This window comes from Schistocerca gregaria, chromosome X (genome assembly GCF_023897955.1).
Source record: "Schistocerca gregaria isolate iqSchGreg1 chromosome X, iqSchGreg1.2, whole genome shotgun sequence".
Taxonomy (NCBI): Eukaryota; Metazoa; Arthropoda; class Insecta; order Orthoptera; family Acrididae; genus Schistocerca; species Schistocerca gregaria.
The window spans coordinates 487,532,161-487,550,148 of record NC_064931.1 but is presented as its reverse complement, the minus strand read 5'-3'; the positions used below and the strand labels follow the sequence as shown (position 1 = coordinate 487,550,148).

The 17,988-nt window shown below is 35.3% G+C and overlaps 1 protein-coding gene across 2 annotated transcripts in view; it reads right to left on the bottom strand.

The window, feature by feature from the left end:
* Positions 1-4,640, bottom strand: part of LOC126298577 (galactosylgalactosylxylosylprotein 3-beta-glucuronosyltransferase S) — a 155,048-nt gene extending 150,408 nt beyond the window's left edge. Inside the window, exon 1 of one of the 2 annotated variants that reach the window (XR_007552623.1) lies at positions 4,471-4,586. The gene's annotated coding sequence lies outside the window, so the exon portion shown is untranslated. Of the gene's footprint in view, positions 1-4,470 lie in introns of both variants that reach the window. The other variant, XM_049989948.1, reaches the window with a different exon arrangement.
* Between the last annotated feature and the right edge of the window lie 13,348 nt (positions 4,641-17,988).

Sequence of the window (17,988 nt, the reverse complement as noted above, 5' to 3'; positions counted from 1 at the left end):
GATTAATGGCAGCTTGCCTTAAAGGTAGAAATATGTAAGTTAATGGAGAAGAGTAGGAAAAGCAATCCTGCATACTGCTCGACACATTCACATGGATTAATAACTAGGCATAATGTTTCTAAGTGATATTAACTGGAATGAGCATGTAAGGGCAGTAATACAGAAGTAGGAGACTCGGGATTTCCCAGTTAACTGAAGCTTCTTTTAAAAGCTCACAGAAAGGGAGCAGTTGACAGAATTAGAGATGATGTCAAAAGGATGGTATGGCTGAGTGTACTGCATGGTGAAAAAAATGTTTCTAGTACAAAAACACTTACGAAACTTCCATCAAAGGTTGTGAGAAAATTAAGCATTTTGTGTATTCCTACAGAAAAAAAAGATCACCTTCCTGTCAGCCTTCAAGAATGATGGAAAGATATGCAGGAAGTGCCAGGAACTTTATCATTGCACTATATCAAGAGCAGTCAAATACCTCACCACAGCTTTGCTACCTCAAATTCACCATTTACAATAAACATCACCATATATGTGTATCAGTGTATGCATGTAGATGTCAATTCTGAGTCTAATATATGCCTAGATGATATCTCATGTCAAATGCACATGATGAGACTGAAGAGACTAATTTTGTAAAAAAAAAAAAAAAAAAAAAAGAGGAATATTGGTACCTGGCTTCTAGCTGATTGCTGCACAGAAAAATTGTGAAACATTCTGCCTGTCAGATTACCAACATCACTGAGACATACATGTTAAATTTACAATGAAACATTAAATTGAGGTAGACAGTGCCAGTTGTGTGGGGCCAGATGTGCCAGATGATAGTGACACAGCATCAGTTTTACCCAGAAAAACATCTGCAAGGTCGTGAACTTTTTTTGCTGTAGGGTTTTCATCATACAATTTGCATTAAATACCTGGTTGTACTGTAGCCTTGTTTGACGTTTAATGTCTGCTTATGAATGTTACTTTATAAAGCAACTGTGGAAATCGTTTTGTGACGTGTAGGTATGATCAATGGCTGTCTCATAAATTCATGGAATAAATACGCCTTTAATTTTGGGTTATAGTGTTCTGTGGTATATTTTAATCATTTTAAGCTCCTTGGCAACTAACTTTCTTATGGAAAAAGTGTCACATGCCTACAGTGAACTAGCATATGCAATATAATACATTACACAACAAGTTTTAAAAATATAGAAATAAAGTCTCATTACTATGCAATCATAGTGAAAGATTCTGGCTACCAGTAAAATATTATCCGCCAAATTTGTAACAAAACTTCATGAGAATTTCTCAAATTGCCAAAATGACTTTTCTTCATACCTTTTCTCTGACACATTCTTAACAAGTGTAAACTAATTCACTGTATACAACAAAACAAAATTCTAACTTGAATTGGTAGTTATCCTAACTGTATTAGTAGACATAATTATTTGTCACATAGAAGGTACATGGTAACTATTATAACAGCAGTAGCAGTGGTGGAACCGTCCTATTCCACACATCTGCTTTGATCTGTGATGTCATTAAGATGGTGGACACCCCTATTCCCAGTGTACACAACGTGGCAACCATAAAGTCAATAAATACACCCACGAACAAAGATATGAACCATGTGAACTATTTCACTTCAGCAATAAAATGAAACTAATGGGGTAGAAAGTAAAGGTTCTTGGACAGGGCAAGCTAAACACACAGTAAGAATGTCACCATTCTAAAACAAACAATACCAAAAAATGACAACCACAAAATCCTCGAGAATAAATCAAATCAAAAAAAGTAAAAAATCTGGAATTGAATATTTCATTTGAATTATACAGCTCAAAGGAAGACAATGATACCAGGCACCTCCACTGTCCTCCTTGCAACGTCCCCCGCCCCCCCCAAGACACACACAATAATAACCATTACTTGTAACATTCATAGATAGTACTTAAAAAAGCCATTAACAATATGATGAACTAACAAATTCATAACCAAAAACAAACCGATAGCCAATAACTAACGACACTGAAATAACACTGCCAAGGAAACAAACCCCTCCAGCATCGAGTAACATGCAACACAAAGTTCAACACCTCACTAACATAACTCACAAACAATTCAGAAACAAACACAACAATTACAGTGTGCCATCCTTACTCCAACATGCTCTTTGCAAACACAATCCATTTCCAACATGCCGCACCTCAATGATGTCACTCAACACAGTTATGCCATGGGTCAAAGCTGACAGGTTGAATCATACCCTTCCATTGACCCTGTTTAACTTTTAAATGTGACATGTCTAACAGAAAAACAATGTGAAATTCCTCAAATATATAAAAATTAAAAGAGTTAATAAATAAGCTCCCTCAATATGCTTCATATCAGATGGAAAGAGCAAATTTTGCAATGAATTGGCCAATTTAAATGGGAACTCTAGTAAAAATTAAGACTAAAATGCTGAAGTATCGCTTAAGACTAAAACATTAGTGTAAAGTAAATACTCATTGCAAATTAATAAAAGATCAATCATAAACCAGGAGGAGAGATTTCTACTTTCAGTAACATGAACACAACTTGGCGTCAACTGAACTGATAGTAACTCGCTTGTGGACATGATCCATATAGAACAGAAGCATAAAAACTACTGAGGAATTATCTTACTCTTAATTTTTAGATAATGAGATAGAGTTCCGCAGCTCGTATTTCTTATAGGAGTACTGGTGGAAATATAATGAGATATCAGAGTGGACATCAAAGTGGTATTCTAGATTGGCTACCAGCTAATCATAGTGCGGTGACGAAGGTGATCTGACAATAGTTGGAAAATATGAATAAGCTGACATTTTAGTGACAAAATATGGATGATTTACAGAAAAATATTAGTTACATCAGATAGGAAGAAGCAGATCATAGTGATTTGGAAGGAAGGGGGTAAGGAACAGAAGAGTGTACTTGAACCATGGAATACACAACATTAGACAGAAAATATCAAATATCTTCTATCTATTGAGAACATTCCAGTGTTAGAGTAAAATTGCATGAATGCAATAGGCCTACTAACAACACAGACAACATACATTTTTCAATAATTTTACACATATATTAAGGCTTAGGAACATTTGTCCTCAAATGCAGAGAGAACAGCACAAAGATAGGAGGTATAACAATGAAATATGTGGTGGAAACTTCAAATTTGGAACTTGAGAGAAAAGGGCTGAAGCCGGAAGAAGGCAACAAAAGATGTAGCCTATACAATAAAAGATGGCATGGTAATGGAGGATGGTCATTGCCATGCCAAACGTCTGGGAACATGGAATTTAGGAACGGTGTTTAGATTACAATAGAATAAAATAAAACACATTGTTAGAATTCACTAGTAACACAGCTGACAAAAGGTTTCACATGAGAGGAGTGAGAAATTATCATCAGAATTAGACTTAAATGCACTGTAAATATAATAGCTGAAGAAAAGCAATAAAAAGCATGGCTTAGGATGAAAACACTGGTATAAACAACAGTTAACAAATTAATAACACATCAAACAGAGATCAGGAAGAGATATTTTTATTTTCAGTAATACGAAACCAACTTGGCATCAACTGAGGTTACAGAAACTGCATTGTGGGCATAACCCATAAAGAAAACTATTGAAGTGAGAGCACCTAATACTTGATATGAAGAATGAAATTTGGACTTAAGAAAATCTCCAATAACAAGGATCATTAGAGATGTAGCAAAGCATAATAACTACTGAGGAATTACCTTGCTCTCAATTACTTCAAAGACAAAGAAAACAATAGTGAAACATTGTCTCACACACCCATACAGAGGGAAAAAAAAGAGAAAACTGTTGGGGCAAAATAGCTATGAACATACCCCAATCAAAATGAATCTGCAACCTGGAGAAATACTTCAAATAAACAGCAGTACGAAAAATAATGATGTTTGTTATAGGACATGGTGTCTTTACGTGCAGATGTGATTAATTACTTACGATAGTGTGTTAAATAATGCTGTCGTCCTTTACGGAGTTGCAACACAATGCAATAACAGGACATCACTGTTAAGCGTCCAACAACAAAAGGTAACAGAAAACGAAAGTACTACTAACGAATTCGAAATTCCTGTTCAAAAATCACTATCAATCGCCAGCGGCACTAAAAGCCTGTTTTAAAGGAATAGGTTTCATTCACTACGTTACTGACAATCAAAGATAACAGCACACATCAGTTGACAGAACTGCATAAGTACGTTCCTGCACAAAAAATATTCTCCGCGAGATACCAGGTTTACAGAAGGGCCGTTCCACGCTTATAATACCTATAACTGGTAACTACGGGGCAAGAATTGTTAGGCCTAATGACTACAAACAATGTGTCATATATGTTCACACAGTGGCATTCACTCAAAATTACGCTATAGTATAGCAATTAATAGACTATACAGAAGTATGGCACTCAAAAGTATCCACGTCATACTTACAAAAAGTGTATGCCCCTCTATAGGTCTTTCGTTACATATTTCTCATCACATGTCAACAAATACTTCTCCTCCCTCCTCCTCCAGACTTCCCCTCCCATCACAACCGATGTATACATACCAAAGAGGTTAGAATTCAAACCTTCTTCATATTACCCAAAGAGGTAAATGTTGTTGTTGTTTATTTACCTCTTCGGTCTTTGTCATAGAGTATACAAATCTATGCACCGTTGGAAGTTGTGACATGGAAGAGTCAACATCGTGCTATCATAGTGTGTGGCAGTGCGTGTTTTATGTGGTATCAGTAGTCTATTTTTCAGTGGTATGTATAGGTTCAAGTGTTGATTCCGTTTTTATCTCTTCAACTCACACTTCGTCTATAACAAGTTTTTACGAAGTAGCGGAGAGGTTGCTCTGAGTAGCTGTAGTTCAACCCGAGTTCATTGTTATGCTCTGAATTCTAATTACTCATTATTGGACTGCTGGCTGTTCCACGCATCTTTACTTGTAGACTGGACTTGTTCGATTTTCTTCACGTATATCTATGGGGCTTGAAAGTTTCTATCCAGATATCAGTTTCCTAAATCAGCGTGACACAATTCTAAAAAAGAAATTCTCGATTATTTGCCTCTAAAAATAAGATGATTTTCAACCACTGTTAACCATACAATAATTATCGCAAGTGAGTAAGATGTTTATTGCTGAGCAAGAAGTATCAAAGTCTCATGATAGAAGAGTCTCAGGTTTAAACCTCCATTGTAGACGAACTTTTCTGGATTGGAGGACTGTGCTGTTAACACGATTCCTTAGCACAGTGTTTCACTGCCTGTTGACTTGCAATGTTAACTCAATGTTAGCGTAATGCTGCAATGCCTCATCGCCATTATTATCATTGTCACCTTCGGTGATATGTTCCTGTGTATAGGTCATTGAAAGCAGTTAACATTGACCTTTCTGGGCAATTGAATAGGTAGCAGTGTGTTGGTGGGCCTAGTGTTTTTTCAGCACTTTTTTGTTATTCATTTATGTAATTAGAAATTCTCAATAAGCATTCTATATTGTGAATTATAAATTCAATTCTTTTTACCATACATAATAACATATATAGATGTACCATGTGGAATATCCTCATTAAAGAATGTACATTATTTCATGTTGTTTTTTGAAGAAAAACATTAATACTTCTTGACATATTAATTACATAAATAGGATAGTTGTGGACAGCATAAAATAAACTTATATTAACATCAACATTTAATTGCAATAAACACTTAAAATCTCTAAAACAATCATAAACTTCTAAGAAAATATTTGGTAGTTCGATATTCAATAATTCTCATGGAAAAACCTCATTTCTTCCATTATTGATATAGATATTTTATAATTTAACAGGCTCGCATGAAGAAGAATCAAATAATGAATATTTTTTGGTTAGTTTGGAAAACTACAAAAATAAAGTAAGGCATATAAAATTCGGTAGAAATTTAATAATTAGTAATATCAAACTCAAAATTTCCTTTTCCCTGCAAACCAGCAAAATCAACTGTTTGAAGATTCAAGAGACAAATTAGAATTATTGGATTTTTAAAAGTCTTTCTTGTTCTAATTCAAGTGAACATTCTGTTTCATTATTAATAGGAAAATGAATTTCTACTCTTTTTACAGCAATTTTACCTTGTATTGGAAGTGTAGAATTTTCGTTTTCTTAGTCCAACGAAGAATAGAATCTTCTTGATATTCTCTCGAACTCGCAGTAAATACACTGTTAAATCAATTTCAAACATAATTTCCTTACAAACTTTTAAAAATTCACCAAATAATTGTAAAGGATAAAGAACTTCATTTTATTTAGTTTTACTTTTGCCATTGTGAAGAATATGTTCTTCCATATTTAATTCATTATAAAGGGAGGAAATAGAGGAATAAAAATGGAAGAAGTCACAGGAGGATGTTGAATTCTAGACAAAATATTGTTTCCCATTTTTAATTGCAAGACCATCAAACAAATTTAAAACATAATTATCAAATTCTTTAATATTTGATTTACCGTCATATGCAGCAAAATCAGTTCCATCCATGTGAATAACATGTAATGTCGTATAAAGCTGTGAATAATTTGGATGAATCTTTCCACCACTAATATTAATATTAAATTTCTGTTTCATTTTCAGGAAGTTTTTAATTATTTTTTGTTTTCTCATTCATGAGAAATGAGTAAAATTGATAACTTTCATTTTTGGTACATGATTTATTAAGCAAAATGTGTATTATTTCATTTTCGAAATTACTGTTAAAGTAGCAGTATTAAAGGAAACCAAATTATCACTTACATCAGTTATAGTTTCCAAATTCTGAAAAATCTCAAAAACTGGGATATTTATGGGATGGTTGGGTTCATAAATTACTGCACCACAAAATTCAGAATTAGGTATCATTGAAACAAAAATATTATTTTTTCAATGAAAATGATCATTATGTTTAACATTCATTCCTTCAGCTAAATTAAAATTTACATTAATTAATTCAAATGCAATGATTTTAGGAACTTCTTAAGGATGGTTTCTTTATAATGTTCGATAATTTGATTCTTAAATCCCAAAGCACTTCCAATATTATTTTCTTTTTATCCATGTATAATTTCTTATCTGTTTCGATAACAATTCTCTTTAAAATTTTCCTTCCATTAATACAAATATTTGGATTTTTCGAATAAATAAATTTTTCTAATATTTTAGTACTATATTCACCAACAGGAATTTGTTTCTCCTTTACAATAAGGTTAATTATTTTTATCTAATATTTGGGGTTAAAATATTTGAATAGAAACCAACTAGTGAACCATTTGTGTAAGTTTCTCTTATTAGAAACATTAATCATTTTTCGGAACAGAAGTATTATCACTTAATTGAAATAATCTACTATTTAGTATTAAGAAAAACTAAGTAAATAAATTATGAATTTGGAACCAGAAATAAGATTTTAAAAAAGTTAAAAAATATATATGGTAAACTTCTAGTAAATTATTTTAGTAAATTCGGTGTGCAGTTATAGGACCAAGTGGTTGTCGAAAAATATAATTAATGATTCATAATTATATTTTTACACCCATATGGTTTAACTGTAAAAACTTAATCATTTGTATATTTGATCAACAATTATTGATCAATGTAAAAAATACGAGTTAAAATTAATAGAAAAATGTTATTTTCATTGAAAAAACGAAGGATTTATTCCTTCGCATGATGTAAAGATAGTTCAGTTGTTGTTTTTGATGATTTCATTCTTGAAAATCAAAATATAGTTAGAGAATATTTTACTAGAGAGTCAATAGAATAGTTTTTTATTTAAGTCAAACAAATTAAAAAGTACCAAAAATTAGTCAGGGAAAATCTTCATTTTTTAAGTATTTTTAGACACTACAATATAGATTTAAGTCATATTTATCATGCATATCTTGGTTATTGAAATTAAAGAAATATGTAGTAATGTTGAAATAAATATCAATTTGGATTTATAACAACAGATTTGAGAAGAAATAAAAATATAGAGAAAAGATTAATTATTTTTAAAACATCGTTTTGAACATAAATATTGACAGTAAATGTTGAACATAAACAATGAACATAAATGTTAAATGTAAATGTTAAACATAAAACGTTGAACTTAAATGATGAAAAATAAAAAAAACACTATTTTTATTCATAATAAATATTTCCAAACCTCGATCCAGATTTATTACACAAATTGAAGGAAATCGAAAAGTAGAACAGTAATTAAAAGAAGAGTTTAGAAAATGGGAAAAAACACCAAGAACAGAATGTGATATATTTAAAAAAAGATTAAAAAATATTATAGATACAATAGAAAGAGTTAACCAAGAAAACGAAGAATTGGGAGAGAAAAACTTTTAAAAGCACTTGAAGAAAATACAGAAATTAAAAACCTAATGATTCTTTATGATGTTGTTGTCTTCAGTCCTGAAACTGGTTTGATGCAGCTCTCCATGCTACTCTATCCTGTGCAGGCTTCATCATCTCCCAGTACTTACTACAACCTACATCCTTCTGAATCTGCTTAGTCTATTCATCTCTACGTCTCCCTCTACGATTTTTACCGTCCACACTGCCCTCCAATACTAAATTTGTGATTCCTTGATGCCTCAAAACATGTCCGACCAACCGGTCCCTTCTTCTTGTCAAGTTGTGCCACAAACTCCTCGTCTTCCCAATACTATTCAATACCTCCTCATTAGTTATGTGATCTACCCATCTAATCTTCAGCATTCTTCTGTAGCACCACATTTCGAAAGCTTCTATTCTCTACTTGTCCAAACTATTTATCATCTATGTTTCACTTCCATACATGGCTACACTCCATACTAATACTTTCATAAACTATTTCCTGACACTTAAATCTATACTCGAAGTTAAGAAATTTCTGTTCTTCAGAAACGCTTTCCTTGCCATTGCCAGTCTACATATTATATCCTCTCTACTTCGACCATCATCAGTTATTTTGCTCCCCAAATAGCAAAACTCCTTTACTACTTTAAGTGTCTCATTTCCTAATCTAATTCCATTAGCATCACCCGATTTAATTCAAGTACATTCCATTATCCTCGTTTTGCTTTTGTTGATGTTCATCTTATACCCTCCTTTCAAGACACTGTCCATTCCGTTCAACTGCTCTTCCAAGTCCTTTGCTGTCTCTGAGAGAATTACAATGTCATTGGCAAACCTAAAAGTTTTTATTTCTTCTCCTTGGATTTTTATACCTACTCCGAAATTTTCTTTTGTTTGCTTGCTCAATATACAGATTGAATAGCATCAGGAAGAGGCTACAACCCTATCTCACTCCCTTCCCAAACGCTGCTTCCCTTTCATGCCCCTTGACTGTTATAACTGCCATCTACTTTCTGTACAAATTGTAAATAGCCTTTCCCTCCCTGCATTTTACCCCTGCCACCTTTAGAATTTGAAAGAGAGTATTCCAGTCAACATTGTCAAAAGCTTTCTCTAAGTCTGCAAATGCTATAAATGTAGGTTTGCCTTTCCTTAGTCTATTTTCTAAGATAAGTCGTAGGGTCAGTATTGCCTCATGCGTTCCAACATTTCTGTGGAATCCAAACTGATCTTCGCCGAGGTCGGCTTCTACCAGTTTTTCCATTCGTCTGTAAAGAATTCGCGTTAGTATTATTCAGTTGTGACTTATTAAACTGATAGTTCGGTAATTTTCACATCTGTCAACACCTGCTTTCTTTGGGATTGGAATTATTATATTCTTGTTGAAGTCTGAGGGTATTTCGCCTGTCTCATACATCTTGCTCACCAGATGGTAGAATTTTGTTAGGACTGGCTCTCCCTAGGCCGTCAGTAGTTCCAATTGAATGTTGTCTACTCCCGGGGCCTTGTTTCGACTCAGGTCTTTCAGTGCTCTGTCAAACTCTTCACGCAGTATCGTATCTCCCATTTCATCTTCATCTTCATCCTTTTCCATTTCCATAATATTGTCATCAAGTACATTGCCCTTGTATAGACCCTCTATATACTCCTTCCACCTTTCTGCTTTCCCTTCTATGTTTAGAACTGGGTTCCCATCTGAGCTCTTGGTATTCATGCAAGGTCTCTTTAATTTTCCTGTTGGCAGTATCTATCTGACACCTAGTGAGATAGGCCTCTATATCCTTACATTTGTCCTCTAGACATCCCTACTTAGCCATTTTGCACTTCTTGTCGATCTCATTTTTGAGACATTTGTATTCCCTTTTGCCTGCTTCATTTTCTACTTTTTTATATTTTCTCCTTTCATCAATTAAATTCAATATTTCTTCTGTTACCCAAGGATTTCTACTAGCCCTCGTCTTTTTACCTACTGGATCCTCTGCTGCCTTCACTACTTCATCCCTCAGAGCTACCCATTGTTCTTCTACTATATTTCTTTCCCCCATTCCTGTCAATTGTTCCCTAATGCTCTCCCTGCAACTCTGTACAACCTCTGGTTTAGTCAGTTTATCCAGGTCCCAACTCCTTAAATTCCCTCCTTTTTGCAGTTTCTTCAGTTTTAATCTACAGTTCATAACCAATAGATTGTGGTCAGAGTCTACATCTGCCGCTGGAAATGTCGTACAATTTAAAACCTGGTTCCTAAATCTCTGTCTTACCATTATATAATCTATCTGAAACCTTTTAGTATCTCCAGGATTCTTCCATGTATACAACCTTATTTTATGATTCTTGAACCAAGTGTTAGCTATGATTAAGTTATGCTCTGCGCAGAATTCTACCAGATGGCTTCCTCCTTCATTTCTCTCCCCCCCAATACATATTCACCCACTAATTTCTTTTATCTCATCATACATTTCACCAAATTCTTCATCATCTGCGGAGCTAGTTGGCGTATAAACTTGTACTACTGTAGTAGGCATGGGCTTTGTGTCTATCTTGGCCACAGTAATACGTTCACTATGCCGTTGGTAGTAGCTTACCCACACCCCTATTTTTTTATTCATTATTAAACCTACTCCTGCACTACCCCCATTTGATTTTGTATTTTTAACCCTGTATTCAACTGACCAAAAGACTTGTTCCTCCTGCTACCGAACTTCACTAATTCCCACTATATGTAACTTCAACCTATCCATTTCCCTTTTTAGATTTTCTAACCTACCTGTCCGATTAAGGGATCTGACATTTCACGCTCCGATCCGTAGAATGCCAGTTTTCTTTCTCCTGATAACGACGTCCTCTTGAGTAGTCCCTGCCCGGAGATCCGAATGGGGGACTATTTTACCTCCGGAATATTTTACCCAAGAGGACACCATCATCATTTAATCATACAGTAAAGCTGCATGCCCTCGGGAAAAATTACGGCTGTAGTTTCCCCTTGCTTTCAGCCGTTCGCAGTACCAGCACAGCAAGGCCATTTTGGTTAGTGTTACAAGGCCAGGTCAGTCAATCATCCAGACTGTTGCCCTTGCAACTACTGAAAAGGCTGCTGCCCCTCTTTAGGAAACACACATTCGTCAGGCCTCTCAACAGATACCCCTCCATTGTGGTTGCACCTACGGTACAGCCATCTGTATCGCTGAGGCAAGCAATGGTCTTCACCAACAGCAAGGTCAATGGTTCATGGCGGTAGGGTGCGTCTTTATAATCTACATTATTTAGATAAATTTAAGGTTACTCCATCAATTAAACTATATGGTAGTGATTATACTTTGAGTGAGTCAACAATAAATAATTTGTTACAGAATTATAGAAAAAGAAAAAGAAAAGGATGTAAAAATAAAATAAGTGAAAGAACGTTAGAATGTGTTAATCATAGTGATTGTAATGTTTTTGGATATACAGCAGTTACTCAATTTAAAAATGTCGGAAATAATTTATTGGTGATAAATTAAACTTTGGAGAAAATAAAAATGAAGGTTCAGTTGGATTAATGAAACTTTTAACTAGAAAACAAATAACTGTGGATGATTTAGGAACAGAATTTAATTCCCTTGATTTGCAAAATTGTGCAACATTAGTCGATTCAGATGTTGTATGTAACAAAAAAATTCAAATAAGATAAAGCCAAGTAAACAAAATAAACACAGTTATTCGATAAAAACAATTGCTGAAGAGTAATTTCCGAGTTTTACAGAAATAAATCTTGGTGATTCATTTGAAAAAGTTGGGAAAAATATTGAGAGAATCCAATGAAATGTGTTTGGATCGATGATGTTTGATACTTAATTGACAGATTAACCCTTTGACTGCCACAGACGTGTTAACTCGTCATACCTCGCCATTCCCAAGGCGCGCCTGTTGTGTATACACGTGGCCTTGGGTCTTCCCTACAGCACTACGGACGTGTTTACGCATCCTTGAGTACCGACCTTCCCACTGCTAAGACAAGTTTAGGCGCGCTGAGTCACAGCTACCTGAGGGTTACAGTAGTTTGAGAGTGCATGTATCTTTGTTGCTGTGTTTACTCTTTGTAGAATTCGACTTAGAATCCTGTATTTTCGTCATTTGTCTTGTTTTCTACGTGAGAAATGTCATGTCGCTGTGGTTGCACAGATAAAGAAATCCTGGATATGCTTACTAAGAGCAACAGTGAGTGTGAATTATCTGACGTTGCTAACAGTCTTCAACAGAACTTCGAAGCTGTAGTCCTCAGCCCTTTACATCAGAGGGGAGAGCAAGAATTACAGTCAGCAGTTCCCCTGAATCCGAGGAAAAATGAAAGTGACAGTGAAACGATTCAGAAAAGAACGCACATAAGTGACACATTTGACTGGAAAGTAATCGATTTCCAGGAGTTAAACCATTACTTCGTTGACTCTAGTTCAGGACACAAATGTCAGTTAGATACTGACCCAAGCATTCTTTCATTTTTTGTGATATTTGTGTCTCAAGAACTGTTGCAGTTTATTGTAGATGAAACAAATCGTTTTTACGTTTCACACCGGAGAAAATACTACAGAATCTGTGAATTCTCAACTGTCAAAGTGGAAACACACTGGATTTGAGTAAAAGTATTGTTTTGTTACTGTGTGCTTTCTAATGGCACAAGTTAAGAAGTTAAAATTAACTGATTATTGGTCCAGAGATACACTTTTGAACACTCCATTTTTCAGCGAAATTATGTCTCGAGATCCTTTTTGTCTACCTCTGAGAATGTTAAATTTCAGTTATAATTCTGCGAGTACTGGAGGCGACAGTCTGTTTAAAATTAGGACTATTGTTGACAATGTTCGTAAGACGTTTCGTAATTCATTTCGGCCACATCACAAGCTTTGTATACATGAAAGTCTCTTGCCGTTCAAAGGACGATTTTCTTTTAAGCAATTTATTCCAACCAAGCGAAATAGATTCGGAATAAGGAGATTTGTATTGTGTGACTGTCAGAGTGGGTATATTTTATATTTTACTGTATATACAGGCCCAACAACAGAATTTGGGTTCCAGAATTTGGGAGAAAGTGGCGACATAGTGGCAACTCTAATGGGACCATATCTGGAACAGGATCATATTCTATATGTCAATAACTGGTACTCCAGCCCGGACCTGTTCCTCTGGCTTCACAACCATGGAACAGCCGCATGTGACACTGTTTGTAAGAATAGGCGCAACATGCCAAAACAGCAGAAGAAATTAAAACGAGGAGAAACTGAGTTTAGGCCCACTGACAGGGTATTTGCTATCAAGTGGAGCGATAAAAGAGAGGTGTACATGTTGATCACAAGTCAGACAACACAAATGGTTGAAACAGACAAGACTGACAGAAATACTGGCGAAAAAATAAAGAAACTACAATGTATTGTAGATTACAATTCGAGTATGGGTGCAGTTGACCGTCGTGACGTGTTACTGAACTCAGTGGGATCAGTGCGTAGGACTGTGAAATGGTTTAAAAAATATTTTTTTCGCTTTCTGGATTTTTGCATTCTAAATGCTCATGCTCTCCACCAGTCAGTAACAGGGCGAAAAATGGCATTCCCAGTGCTTCACCTTTCTCTCGTAAGAGAGCTTTTAGAAAAATATACTACAGAACAGAGAAAAGCTGGTAGGGGAAGGGGCTACGATGATGAGAATTCTCTCCGATTCACAAGGAGACATTTTCCAGCTGTTATCGTGGGTGAACATTTGCAGAAAAGTATGCCAATGCGCAGATGGATGGTTTGCAAGAAACAGAAAGCGCTCTGCGAAACTAGATACCAATGCAAAACTTGCAACATTCCATCATGTGTTGGGCCCTGATTTGTGACTTATCATACAAAAAAGCGTTACTAAACATTGGGAACTAATTCTGAGAAAATTTATTGGCGCTTCTGAATGAAAAAATGTAAAACGATATTAATCGATTTTCAACTTCACAATTGCAGGGTAAAGAACGGATCGAAAAGAAGGATGGGAAATAAATGCAACAGGTGTAAAATTATTGAAACAAAGCCCGACTTCTTCATATGTAGCAGTTTACTAGCAAATGAACGGACTTAGTGATTGAGATGGAGCAATATCTGTAATGTGGCAAATGTAATTACACCAAGTACAGTGCACCAGTATTAAAAAACCCATACATTAATAGGCGTACAATATATTTAAAATAGTAACATGTAACATGGACAGCTATATTCTTTTATCCTTAGTAGTACAAATGTAGATGACAGTTGTGATAATTGTAGTCCAGGAACAAAGTTATAAGAAAGATAAACTAGAAATGATAAGAATTAATCCATTAGATAAAAATGAAAAGATTAGGATATTTTTACAGAGATAATAAACATTTAGAAAACACACATGAAGCAGATAAGAAGCTTCGATTATTTGCAAATGAGACAATAAATACAAAGTGATTCATCATGAAGAGCAAAAATTGCTGCAACTGCACATAGACAAATTATGCATGTAAATCGAAAATTGGGAATGGGATTAAATGTCGATAACAATGAATGACGTTTCTAAAAATACTTTATTTATTTTAAATCTATGTCAATGAGCCAGTTTTTGATTGATAATACTTTGTTACCTAGTGCCAAAACAAAAACCAAAATCAATTATACTTAAACTCAATAATGAACAATTAAACATTATTGAATAATTTTTATCTGATGTTCAAAAAAGAAAGGGAAAAACTGGTGGAAATTTACTTGACTCATTAACTACTCCTGGAGTGAAAAAGATTGTTGAATATTTAAAAATCAAAGGAAACAAGGAAGATGGTGATCCTTTTACCATTATTATTAGCTGCATCCCTTATTTAACAGGAATTGGTTCACTTTCTGGAGGAATTGCAGCAATTCTAAATGGACTTATAAATAAGACGAAAGATGTTAAACAATCAGAAGAACAAAAAGACATAATTAAGAAAGTGAAAAGAGAGGAAAAGGTCTATGAAATATCAATTAAATAATCGAAAAATTTGATAACTCTTCACCTAATTTTTCATGGAAGAATTAGTTAAACAACTAAACATTAAATATTTTATAGCGTTTTTATGATTTATGAATTCCATAATGAACCAAAAAATTTAGAATGTGGAACAGTAAATTAAGTTACTTCTGTTCGTATTGCAGCTCATAATATTTCTTATTTTGAAAGAAAATATAAAAATATTTTTCGATTTGTGTGAAAGAAATATACTGGAACCACTAGTTAACTATTTGGGAAACAACAAATTATATCACAAAATCAAGAGAATAAAAAATTCGATAAGGTGACGTGTGGACATTTGTGTACATTTGTTTTATAACTATTATGAATGTGTCAAAATCCTACATGTGTACGCTCCTACCTTATCATCCAGCATGGAAGAGAAGGATCTGTTTTATGACTTATTCAGTGACAGAATAGCCAAGGTACCTACCACCGAGACACTGTATATTCTAGGGGACTTTAATGCTAGAGTTGGATCAGATAACGACATATGGCCTAATTGCCTGGGACATCATGGGGTGGGAAAAATGAATGAAATGGCCAGAGACTGCTTGAAGTTTGCTGCTTTTATGGACTCTGTATCACAAACACATATTTCCAGCTTAAGTATCAGCACAAGGTGTCTTGGAGACACCCGCTCTCTCATCACTGGAATCAACAAACCGAGAGGTCGTCCCCGTATCAACACAGATCATGTTCATGACACACAAAGAGAGCAGGATTTTGCCAGTAATTTTGAAAGTGCTTTCCCAGGAAACGTGCAAGCAGAAAGGAATGTTGATAAGAAATGGGCAAAACTCTCAGGTGCAATCTACAACTTAGCAGTACTGGTCTATAGAATAAAACGAAAAAGAAATAAGGACTGGTATGAGCAAAATTTGGAGGGAATTGAACCAGTCACTGACGCTAAACGGAAAGCCCTGCTTGCTTACTAAAGAAACCCAAATGAAAGAACACGAGATGACCTAAGAAAAGCAAAGAACAGGGCACAGCAAACATCCAGGAGATGCGCAAATAACTACTGGCTGAATTTATGTGCAGGTATACAAAAAGCTGCCGACTCTGGGAATGCTAAGGCAATGTACCATGGTATTAAGAAAGCAATTGGACCAACTGTCAGAAAAACAGCTCCTCTGAAGTCCAATATGGGTGAAGTCATTACTGATGAAGGCAAACAAATGGAACACTGTGTTGAACACTACCTCTAGTTACATACAGCTGAGAATGAAGTTAGCAAGGGTGCATGTGACGCCATCAAACAAATGCCAGTTATGGAAAAACTAGATGCAATGCCTACTATGGAAGAACTTGGTAGAGAAATAGATTCTCTTGCTAATGGAAAGGCGCCAGGTGATGATGGGATCCCTGCAGAGGTTATTAAGTATAACAAGTCTGTTCTTCTGAAACATTTATATTCACTTATCACAACCAGCTGGGAAGAAGGTTATGTCCCGATGGGTATGCGGAATTCGAGGATAGTTACTCTATATAAACAGAAAGGGAACAGAATTGACTGTAACAATTAACGAGGCATTTCATTACTAAGTGTAGCTGGGAAAGGTTATGCAAGAGTCATCCTAATGCGATTACAGATCTTAGCTTCCAGAATCTACACAGAATCTCAGTGTGGCTTCAGGCCCAGCCGATCAACTGTAGATATGATCTTCTCCTTGAGACAGCTACAAGAGAAATGACGTGAGCAGCAGAGGCCACTTTACATTGCTTTCATTGACCTTGTTAAAGCGTTTGATTTAGTGAGCAGAAATGGGCTTTTCAAGCTGTTTGCAGAAGATTGGATGCCCACCTAAACTACTGCAGATAATTGTCTCTTTCCATGAGAAAACGCAAGCAAACAATTTGCTTCAACAGTAAAACATGAGAAGCATTCCCTGTTAATAGCGGTGTGAAACAGGGGTGTGTGTTAGCTCCTACATTATTTGGGATTTTCTTTTCCCTTCTGCCCAGATTTGCCTTTGAAGACTGTGTGGAGGGAGTGTATCTACATACGAGGTCTGATGGAAATCTTTTCAACATTGCTCGCCTCAAGGCCAAGATCAAAGTAAGTACAGTTGTTATCCGCGAGTTGTTATATGCGGACGATGCAGCTCTAGTAGCGAACACAGAAGATGAGCTGCAGTAAATAATCAACAAATTATCAAATGCCTGTGAAAAGTTTGGTCTACTCATCAGCCTTCAAAAGACTAAGATCATGGCGCAGAGCACTACCAACCTTCCATCCATTAGCATTGATGTAAATCCTCTCCAGATAGTTGATGACTTTATCTACTTGGGATCCACAATATATAGCAACTTGTCCATGGACACTGAACTTACTAACAGAATCCTAAAGGCACAATCTGTCATGGCTAGATTGAAAACAGAGTATGGAACAACAGACTGCTTACCACAAAAACTAAATTAAAAGTCTACAACGCTTCTGTTATAAGCACCCTTCTTTATAGTTGTGAGACATGGACAACTCTTTCTAGGCATGAATCTCGGCTCAACAGCTTTCATCTCCGCTGTCTCCGGAAGATCCTTCAGATCTCTTGGAGAGATAGAGTACCCAGCACCGAAGTCTTTCATTGTGCAAGCACAACCA